Here is a 12,222-nt window from a genome sequence, read left to right on the forward strand (position 1 = left end):
TTTATATCCTTAACTACGTTGTTCAATTCCTTAAGCGTTTTAATAATTCATAACAACATATAATTGACACTTGCAACTTGTCCTATGAGAAATTAATATTTATGTTTTTTAAAAAAATTTAAAGCATGTGAGAATTATTGTCTTTACCAGATTCTGATGGCTATAATAATTTCAATGGTACTTTTATAATTCACAACTGTTAAATGTACAATGATATCGGTCATTAGTCATAAAGACATTCTCTTCTTGCTAATGATGATAATGTGTCAGTCACTCACTGAGGATGTTGGCGAGTGACTGACAGCTGACATGGAGAGAGAGCATTCAGTACCAGGGTAACAAGGAAAAACAGAGAGAGAAAATGGAAGCTTGAGAACAGAGACTGGAGAATTTTGTTTTTGAAAAACTTCAGTCAGAATTTATTAACTGAGAATTCTGAAAAAGAAATCATCATCATGAAATTCGTGACATGTACCCTCAAGTGGTGTACAGGATATGATAGTACTACATGAAAAATTTACATCATTACTAACTTCCTATCTACAATTTTCCTCCAAATCAGTCTGTTAATTGTCAAGATTCCAACATTATCAGATCTTATATTTCTATCGTCTAAGGCACTTTGTACCGTATTAATCCACCTATATCTTGCTCTTCCTCTGGGTCATTTTCCTGCCAACCTGGCTGAGAACACTTGCCTTGCTAATCATTGCTCACCCATTCTGTTTAAGTGACCATACCACTTGAGATTAGCTCTGCTAACGCATTCCTGGATGCTGACAATGTCTATTCTTTCCTAATATCCTCATATTTAATATGATATTGCCACTGATGCCATCTGTTCACGCCTCTAATCTTTCTCAGGACTCTCATATCTGCGGTCTCTAGTCTTTGGTCAAGTGTTTTACTTGTGACCCAGCTCTCAGATCATAAGTTAAAACTGGTTTGAACACAGTCTTGTATACAGCTAATTTAATGTTCTGACTAATTTCTCTCTTATTCCATACGAATTTATTCAATTGACTTCCTACCATACCAGCATTGTTGATTCTGTTATCTATTTCCATATTTAATTTACTATCTTCACTAAAAATTATGCCTCAGTAGCTGAAATGTTTTACTTGTTCCACAGGTTCTCCATTCACATCACAGTTGATATTTTCAACAATTCTAACTATTTTCATTGTCTTTTTATTACTGACCTTCATACCATATCTATTACAACAGTTATTCAATTTAGTCAGGGAATCTTGCAAACTTGTAGCGGATTTATTTAGAAGTATAACATCGTTCGCATAAAGCAAAGAGTTGACATTAACATATCCAATTCTGATATCATGTTTAATACCACTTTCTTTCATAATGTGATCCATATAGATAATGAATAACAGCGGGGGATAATGTACATCCTTGTTTCACACCAGATTTAACATTAAACCATCTTCCTGTACATCCTTCAATTCTAACTGCCGACTAACAATTCAAATACAGACTAAGTATTGCTTGATATAATGCCTCATTGACAGCATATAACTGTAGCGTATTGAATAGCTTCTCTCTTGACACCTTGTCATATGCCTTTTCCAGATCGACAAAACTTAAATACAGATCTTTGTTATATTCCCATGCTTTCTCGACTATTTGTCGTAAAGTGAAGATCTGATCCTGACAGCCTCTATTTGGCCTGAATCCAGCTTGTTCTTCACCAAGCTTTTCTTCCACAATTCTTCTCAATCGTTTCTCAAGTATACTGGCATAAATCTTGCCCGAACACTCAGTAGGGAAATACCTCTGTAATTCTCAGATTCAGTTTTATTCCCCTTTTTATATATGGGTACTATGAGAGCTCTACTCCAATCATCGGGGATTCATCCCTCTGTCCACGCCTTCTGAACTATGCAGTGCAGCCACTGTAAGACTTTTATACCACCATACTTCAGCATTTCTGGTCGAATATCATCTACTCCTGCTGCCTTTCCACATTTCAAGCCTTTGATGGCTTTTTCTACTTCAAGTATGGATATGTATTCCTGACTGTATGCCTGTTGAGTGTTTTTTACCACTGTGCTATCACTGCTTGTTTCATTTAGCAATTTATCGAAGTAATTACTCCATACTTCAAGGATATCTTTTTTTTTCTCCTGTTTTCATGTCACCTTTACCATCTCTAACTCCTTTTACAGCACTCTTTCCTCCATTTCTAAGCTTCTTCAACAACCTCCAGAATATCTTACCACCTTCTTGATATTTATTTTCTATGTTCTTGCCAAAGTCCTCCCATGACTTTTGTTTAGCTAGTTTTACACAATGTTTCGCTTTCTTACATTTGTCTCTGTATTCTCGAAGAGCAAAAGCTGACTTATTTGCCAGGAACTTTTGATATGCTTTCTTCTTTTCCTTCACTGCCTCTTTAACTTCCTGTGTCCATCATGGAGTTCTGATTTTTCTATCCTTGCTGGAACCAAGGTTTGGTTCCTGTTCTCAAACTCTTTCATTTTTTTTTTCAATAATCTTTGTGTATTTTAGTCTACAGTTCACGTCTGAGAGCTGCTCAACTTTTATTCGCTTTAAAACTTTCTTACATGTTCTTCTTTTCGATATGAAATTCAATTTTATCCTGCTCAAGACTAAATAGTGATCACTTCCAATTTCAAATCCTCTGTACACTGGTGTCCTGCACCAGAGAGAAAACATCACTATCAACAATAACATAGTCAATGAAACTTTTCTTATTCCTTGCCTCTTCTCTCCATGTGAATTTGTGCAAATTTTTATGTTGGAACATGGTGTTAGTAATAACCAGTCCATGTCCTGAGCAGAAATCCAACAGGTATTTGCCATTATTATTAGCTTTGCTCTTTTCTCCAAATTTTCCCAAAATATTTTTGTATGTCTGACAATCATTTCCTACTCTGCTATTTAGATCCCCAACAAGGACCAACTTTTCCTTTTTCATTGTGTCAGTTGCTTTTTCTAAAGCATCAAAAAATTCCTCCACTTCTACCTTAGTAGAACCTTCTGTGGGACCATAGGCACAAAAACACGTCTCATTGTCCAGTTCCCCATTCTCATATTTGCCCACATCACTCTACTTGAGACTGCCTGCCATTCAAGAAGATTAGCCTTGTATTTTGTGTTGAATACTATGGCTACTCCTTCTTTTCCTTGATTGTCATTTCCCGAATATAAAATGTTGTATTTATTGCTCGGAAAGATCTCACCAGTTTTTCATCTTTTTTGTTTCAGTAACCCCTATTATGTCGATCTGGTACTTATCTAATTCCTCATCTAGCTTCATTTCTTTGCCATTCAGGCTTCTTATGTTGATAGTACCAATCTTTAACTCTGGTGATGTTGAGTTGGGGTGTGTTTTCAGATTTGTGCTTTCATAAAAGAAATCTTAGCAAGGTAAATTCTTAGACCATCAGCAGGTGAATAGTAAATAAAAGGTTGGATATTAAGTAAAGATATTAAGATAAATATATAAATTTCAATGTTTGGGGAATTTTACTGTTTTAGTTTCAAGTATATACAGGAAAATCGTTTGGTGTAAAATCACATATGAGACAAGAATAAACAGGATGCCACTCTTTTTTTTTTTTTTTTTTAAGAAAAAAAAAAAGCTTTTCGAATATTTCTTAAGTTCTTTATATTTTTATTTGTTCTTAATATATTAATTTCAATATTTGTTCTTCAATAATTCTTACATTAGATTTGAATTTCCTATACCAATATGTAAAATTTTCATGTCTTTATTGAAATTGAAAAAAAAAGTTTGTTATTGTTGTATAATTTGATAATCAAAAACCTTCTAAGTTGCATCTTCTGTCTCAAGGACACCAGTGATATCAATTATTTTCTTGGAGCAAGTGACAGAATTAGTGAAATCTGGCACCGTAGTAAAAGAAACTTATTTCTCTGGTAATGAATTTGTAATTTATGTATCTTGTAACAAAACTACCTGAGGTAAAAATATTTATGCTCAGTGCAACAGTGAGGATGAATGGAATAATGTATGCTAAATGAAGAAACACTGCATATTCCCATGAAAGTTAAGAAGTTTTGTATTTTGGGAAAGCCTGATAAAGCCCGACTGTAATGAATGTCTATTGTTTTGCAGGAATTTGTTGTGAAAAACAAAATGTTCAGTCTAGCAGTCTGGTTAAGTATATGTTAAACAAACCAATAATATAATGAGTCAATGAGAGAATGAATTTATACTCTACAGATAAAGAAGATGTCAAAGCATAGCTTTAATTTAGAAGGCCTTGGATCCAATTAGTTTATAGTCATTAATTTAATTATATTAACCATGTATATAGTTTTTAGTTTAATTAAATATTTTTTTTATTTGGTCTCCTGTCAACCATCTCGTGGATTCTAAAAGGAATAGTTAAAAGTGGTATTATTATTATTATTATTACCATGGGCTACTCCAGGAGTTCTTAGACTCATCGAGGGAGGCCGTAAACATCATGTTCACGCAGCTGTTCAACATTCTCACAGTATCTATCATACCTTGCCTTGAACTCGCTCACTGTCATAGCACCCACAACAGACTCTGGCAGCTTATTCCACTCATTTACCACTCTAAAAGTAAAGAACCCAGCTCTAACACCCCTGCTAACCACGCTCTTGCCCAGCTTCCATGGGTATCCCCTAGTTCTCCCACCACCAGTCCTGATCTCAAAAATATCATCTGAATTAATCCTATAGAATCCTTTTAGCAATTTGAATGTCTCAATCATGTCTCCCCTTTTCTGCCTATCAACTAGTTTCTGCAACCCACAAATCTTCAACCTGTTCTCATATGGTTCATTCCATAGACCTGCTATCATCTTAGTCACTCGCCTCTGGATCCTCTCAACCTCCTCCCCATCAAGAAGGAACCGAGGTGACCAAATCTGGGCACAGTAGTCGAGATGAGGTCTTATCAGGGCTCGGTACAGAGGTACAATAACTTGTTTTTCTCTGCTCGTCAAGGTATTTTTCAACAACCAAGTGAGTTGATGAGCTGGTTTAGCTACTTTCGCAATGTGCCCCCTAAACTTCATCTCCCTATCCACCAACACTCCCAAGACCCTGGCCTCATCAATCTCTTGGAGTACAGTTCCACCAATGTGGTATACTGCTGCTAAACTTTTCACTCCGAAATGCATAACCTTCCATTTTGTCACATTAAATTGACATTTTGTCACATTAAATTCAATTGGATTGAACTCTTGTAAATTTACTCAGTGTAAAAACAGTCTCTTTAAAGAGAAACTGGCGAGGTCTCTTTACAGAGATATAACACCAGGATCCAGTTCACCTTAGAAAAAGAGAATAAACAGTCTCCCCTTCCTAGACATTTCAATTACATGCCAGCCTGATGAATTACTGGAATTCTTTGTTTACAGAAAATTCACACACTGGCAGATACATTCCCAGTCACCTCTCGCCCCAACAGTATGGGATTATTAAAACTCTATATAACAGTGCTAAATTAATTACTTCAGATAACACTGTCTGCTTAACTGACCATATTCACAAAAAAACTTATTTTTTTTTTTTAGCAAATGTTACAATTTTCACTATATCCAAAAATTATTAAAACTTCAAAACTAACCCCTTTCACAGAAATAGACAACAGAATCAACAAAGCTGGTATGGTAGGAAGTCAACTGAATAAATTTATATGGAATAAGAGACAAATTAGTGAAAACACTAAATTAGCTGTATACCATACAGTGTTCAAAACAATTTTAACTTATAGATTGAGAGCTGGGTCAGACATAAAACATGACCAAAGACTAGAGACAGCAGATATGAGAGTCCTGAGAAAGATTAGGAGCATGAACAGATGGTCGATGGCAATATCATATTAAAAACGAGGATATTAGGAAAGAACTTGACATTGTCAGCATCCAGGAATGCGTGAGCAGAGCTAATCTCAGGTGGTATGGTCACTTAAACAGAATGGGAGAAGAAAGATTAGCAAAACAAGTGTTCTCTGTCCAGTTGGCAGGAAAAGGACCAAGATATAGGTGGACTGATACAGTAAAAAGTGCCTTAGAAGATAGAAATATAAGATTTAATAATGTTGGAATCTTGACAGGTAGCAGACTGATTTGGAGGAAAATTGTAGATAGGAAGTTAGTCATGATGTAAAATTTTTCATGTATTGTAGTACTATCATATCCTGTACACCCCTTGATTATATATATATATATATGTAAATTTTTCATGTAGTACTGTCATATCCTGTATATCCCTTGAGGGTACATGGCAGGAATTTGATGATGATGATATCAGGAATTTGATGATGATGAACTAACCCCTTCTCCCCATCTCCAGAACAGACACTACACCAAAGCTATCCCCATTCCATACATCCAAGGCATATCTGAAAAACTTAAAAAAAAATAATAACAAAATAAATAAATACAACTTTCCAACTACTTGCAGACCATATAAAAAAATTAGAATCCATTATCCACTCCAAAGATCAGCCACAGTCCCTGTAATGTACTTGCCAGATCCCTTGTAGGTTATAAACTACCTTACTATGACCAAACAGGCAGTACAGCCAACATCAGACTGTTGAACATAAGGACTATATCTGCTTCCACCATTACAGCCACTCAGGACACACTCTACTCCATTACAGCATATATAAATACAAAAGACTTTCCTTGAATCTTCTTCTGCCAAGAAATACAAACCTTGACAAGTTCAGTTGCATGAAATTGTCCCAAATTCTGGAAGCACTCATTCCTCATACTTTAGCACAACAGCCAAAGACACTCAGTTTAGCACTATTTAGGACTTTAGGTTTACTCTCAGCTGACATGTTCCAGCCTCATTATTTAGTGCACGCACATTTGATATCATATGTTTTCTGATGACGGTAATGTGAATTTACCAAAATACTGGGAGTATTAATTAAATTTATTTTAGTTAATATATTAGTAATCTGCTGCACATTATTAATGCCATGTTCCAACCTAAAGACATGCATAAATTCTAATGGAGGAATATACAATAAGGTATGTTTCTTAACCATTAGACTCGCTTATGATAAAAGATTATTAACTTCTATGGCAAAATCTAAAGGAAATATTGATCAATTCTGGAAACATAGTTATCTATAAAAAATAATAAAAAAAATCAGATCATTGTGCTGTACTCAAGCTAAATACACAGTACAAGAAAAGGAGAAAAAGTTCCTGGAAAGTAAACCATACTTGTACAAATGTAGAAGATAAATATTGCACAGGTGATGACAATGTTCTGATGGCTGTTTAGATAAGAAGGAAAGAGCATCATAAGAGGAATTAGATACAATAAAAAATTACATTAAAATTGAAGCTAAGAATAATCTTGTTGCCTAGAGCAATTACTTTGAAAAATAATTAAATGAGATAACTAGCATCAGAAAAAAAAAAAAAATATATATATATATATATATATATATATGGATATCTTCCAATTTTTCAAAAACGGGAAAGTACACTGAGTCAAAAAGACCAAGTCAGTTCTCTGCACTTATAGGCTTACTTGCAGACTTCTAGTGATCTAGCTTTGACCCTTAAGCAACTTAGTACAATCCTTGAAGATAATAAAAACAGATGTAATAATTACAGAGGAATTTCTTTTCCATGATTTATATAAGATTTACATAAGTATACTTAAGAAAAGATGAAGATATATTGTTGAACAGAAACATATGAAAGCAAAAGTTGGATTATGCCCAAATGGAAGTTGTTGGGACCAGATTATTTTGTATTTAAGATCTAAGTTTTGTAATCTGGAAAATGCATAATTCACACCAAGGGAAAAGCTTTTCAAAATGCTACCATGTTGTATAAAAATTTTAAAAATCCACTAAAAATCTTTAGGACTAACTAAACTGTACAACTGTTATCAAAATGAAATCTGAAAATAGGCTAAAATGTGGGAGATATCAATTGCATTCTTAATGGTTAACTTATAAAAACAAGGTATGATTTTTAGTAGACCAAGAAAAGCTGATATGGTTAAGAATCAGTTGTCTAAATTTATACAGAGTAAGAGAGAAATTAGCCAAAACGCTGAAGTATATGTAAGACAGCATTCAAAGTTATTTTATGGATAAGAGCTTGCTTAGAAATACATTGATAAGACTTCAAACTATTAATACAAAGGTCTGAGAAAAAAATCAGGATAAGCAGATGCATCAGTAGAACAAGCATATTAAAAACCAAGATATTAGAAAGAAATTGAGATTATAAGTACTAAATAATGTGACAGTACTAAATGTGATATAGGCACTTAGACACAACAGAAGCAAGGGTGCCTGACAAAAATGGCAGGTTAAAAAAAAAATGCAAGCAGCCTGACTACATTATCATGTAGTCAGATTAGATAATCAGATAAATGTTATGACTTAAAAAGGATTTTTTTAAATTAAAATTTTCAGTAGTTAAATTTCCTTCTATGTTTCTAAACATTTAAATATCCTGCAAAAATGTAAATCAAATGTTTGTTTTTATAATGAAGTTTTTTTTTAAGATCTTGTAATTCAAAATAACCAATTTGTCAAAAAAATTTTCTCAGCATGACACTGAACTAATCATCTTCCAATGAACTTCATTCAAAACTACCATGGAATTTGTTAATATAAGTATGTTAGCTTATGCCTGCACTCTACTAAAAAGCATTTATTTCTAAATTGAGTAGTAAATAATTTTTTTTTTGAGGTTAGGTTTTAGTTCAGTTAAAAAGTTATTTAAAAATTTTATCTTGCTAGCATTTAAATATCCATAGCAGGAAATGTTAGCTTTTACTAAAACACGAACCTTGCATAAAAATGGCAATTTAAAACAAAATCGAGATTGTTTGACCAATTTTTTTGTAGATCTTATATTTCAATCGAATCTATCAAATCCACCTAGAAATCTATCTATCCAATCTACGTACTACAGTGAGAAAGAGGAATAACATGTATAGCCAAATAGACAGACCAAATTTTAGAAATGATGCCATATTAGAAAATTCTTCTAGTTGCAGATTGTTATAAATAGTCGGATAATTATTAGCTAACTCTTAATTAAATGCGAGTGTCTACATTGGACCTCCCTAGTTTCAAAGAATGGTATAAAATAGAAATGCAGAAATATGTAAGGTTTGGGTTGTTCAAATGTTTCAGAAACTACAGGTTTCATCCAATTTTTTTTTTTTTTTTTTTTTTTACAAAAACTTTGCGAGTGTTCCTTCTCATTTGCACAATTTCGACACCATGGTCCATACACTTAAGTAGTAGTAACACACTGAAACTAGGGAGCTCTAATGTGGACACCCTGTATTTATCAATATTTGTACTTAGCATGAAATAACATACTATATCACATCATTCCTATTTAATGAACAGTAGTAATGTTTGTTTGTTTATTTTATTTATTTTTTTTTTTTTCAGGGGGAGGGGGGGGTTGCTATTTGTTCATACACCACCAAATTAAATAAGGTTTGATAATTATCTCAGCACACAGAACTGGTGTTCCATTCTTACTTAATGTGATGTACTCTGTAAAGAAATTTTCTTGTTTAGAATAAACATGTCAAAGTATCATGATAATAATCACTCGAATGGGAGAAACAAGAGTTAGGTATAACATACAGAAAATGCAAATTTTCACTTTCATCCCTATTGTATATATGTTCACTCTGACACTCAAAAAGCCATGTTTGTTTTGTTAACTGTTTATGAATTATCAACAATATAAATATTTAATATAACAGCTGTTTTAATATAATTAAAATCACACTGGTATACATGGTAACATGACCTAAATTAACTTATTTCCTTTATACAATTTTTACCTTTTAATGTTTAATACAGTACAACCTCGATATAACGGACTAATATGGGCAAGGGGGGGTGTCTGTTAAATCCGAAAGTCTGTCATATAATAAAGTAGATTTTCCGAATGCACATGTTAAAAAATTGACAAATTAGCTAAGCGCATGTCGGAACATCGGCCAGCACGCACTAAAACTGCCGCAGAAAGTCACGCCACGTGACAAAAAGATTTTTAATAACAAAAAATAACCTATTAATTTAATTATAAACAAATCTTGATTAAAAGCATTTTAAAATTAACAGGGTGTTAATTTTCACATGTGACATACGGACCAGAAATTTTGTCCGTTAAATCGATGTCTGTAAAAAGGGTTTACTGTAGTTATAACATACATTTGTTATATTTTTCCTGAATATTGTGAACTCATTATAATGGACTTCCAATTTTTAAATAAATGCACTTATACTTTTCCATTAGATATGAAAATTTTTATATACTGATTATATAAATTAAAAACACACTTTCTCAAATGAAAAAATATCATAAAATAGTTGAATTTTTACACATTCTTAATTTACTAATAGAAAAACGCACAGGAATATCCTTACAATTTAAATGCAATGAATTAAAAACTTACACACTTTCTCCTTGGACAAAGAACTCTGGCCTTTCTGTCAGGACATTTTTTTTCAACCATTGAATCAGAGTCTTAATTGTCCCTGCAAATAGAAACAAAGCTGAATGAAATACATATAATTTAAAAAGTTAATAAATACACATATATTATCGTTAGTACAAACAATTATCAGAATGAAATACTGTGGATGCACACAGAAAGAAAACAATTTATTGAATTATCTTAGTGTTATTAAAAATTAATTTTTTAATGTAAAATATTAAGATAAATTTCAAGAGGTATGATATTCAAGAAGCATACTAGCTTCAGGAATCATCTATGCTTCCCTGATTAAGTATTATATATAGATTATCTTCCTTTCTTACAGTAGATGGTATCCCTCTAGTATTCATCAACTAGAGGTAATTTTTCCAGTGCAGCAAAAGACCTACAAAAATTCTTCTAGTTGGTGAATAAAACCAAACTTGTAAGTCATCCTTTTGTAGACTTAACATAGTCATACAAGTTATCCCAAGACTAGACAAAAAAAATTCTCCACAGGAATAAAATTTATGGGATTTTTTCTAGTTTTATTCCTCAAAGAAAAAAAAAGGCTATTTATTTTAAAAACATTAAGCAACAGATCTGAAACATTTTCTTATCTATAGTTCAGCATTAATGACCAAAGTACATGCAGTATCTTGAGACAATTCTTGTCTCTAGATACTGTATGCACATGGGTCACTCAAAGAGAGCAATTTACTTATTTCAAACAATTTGCAGACATTTGCTAATTTTGATATCAGAATACTTTCTGTGTAAAGGTAAGCTTAAGACAAACAACAAAGCAATTTTTACAAATATATACATTTTACTTTTTTGTTAGGATGCTTAGTACGTGTCTATTATAAATAAACTGTGCTTTTTTCTTTTTATTTCATAACATTTCAATATTTTTCCCCCAAATATAATAAAATGTTATAAATGAAACATGTTCCGGGTCGATTAAAAAAAAAAATTTTTTTTTTTTCATTAGCTTGTTACAATAGTTTTCTAATCTCATTCTCATAAAGGGCAGGTATATATATATAAAACTTATTTTCAACAAATTAAGAAATGTACCAGTAAGTGCATTTGCAAGTTTAAGGTATATTAATAAGCAAGGCAAAATTATTAGTACGAATCACATTCATGGAGGAAACATTAAAACTACTAGCATCACTAGCCAATAAAAAAATAAATTCAGTCATTTAGTTTTTTTTGCATAAAATATCTGTTTATTTTATTCCTTATGTAATGTGGTGGTTATTATTGTTTGATTTCAACAAAATTAGTTCACAAACTCTGGTGCGAGTCATTCAAACAGATGGTTGTTGAACAAGCAGACAGCACTTAAAAATAGGATTACAGAGTACTGTACTCTAGAACTGCTTTCCATATAAATATTTAAAGCCATTTAAAGTCAAACAGTGAAAGTCAAATCAAATCTCGGTTAAGTTGTATTGTTAATAATGATGTGATTAATGGAATAGGGGTCAAGAGGAATCTGCTAGCTGTCAAGGCTTTTCATAGTAATTTTTGGAGGATAAGAAAAGACCATTTTGGCAATTTCTTATAATTTCAGCTAGTTCAAAAACTAAATCTAATATTAAAAGCAGAGCATAGTCACAAAAATCAGATCTCAGGGATTTCAAAAATAACTAACAAGTATCACTGTGCTGTCTGTGTGGTTAGCCTAGTGGCTACACGCTTCACAACCATATGCCTGGGGAAGGAGTCTCCTAG

The 12,222-nt window shown here is 32.5% G+C and overlaps 1 protein-coding gene across 4 annotated transcripts in view; it reads right to left on the reverse strand.

The window, feature by feature from the left end:
• Nucleotides 1-12,222, reverse strand: part of Prp3 (pre-mRNA processing factor 3) — a 152,023-nt gene that overhangs the window by 15,722 nt on the left and 124,079 nt on the right. For all 4 annotated transcript variants that reach the window (XR_016548673.1, XM_090396686.1, XM_090396687.1 and 1 more), the window contains one exon: nt 10,459-10,540. The gene's annotated coding sequence lies outside the window, so the exon portion shown is untranslated. The remainder of the gene's footprint in view (nt 1-10,458; nt 10,541-12,222) is intronic.

The sequence above is a fragment of the Typopeltis vanoorti genome, chromosome 8 (assembly GCF_054136105.1).
Source record: "Typopeltis vanoorti isolate ZY-2024b chromosome 8, IOZ_Tvanoo_1.0, whole genome shotgun sequence".
Classification (NCBI taxonomy): Eukaryota; Metazoa; Arthropoda; class Arachnida; order Uropygi; family Thelyphonidae; genus Typopeltis; species Typopeltis vanoorti.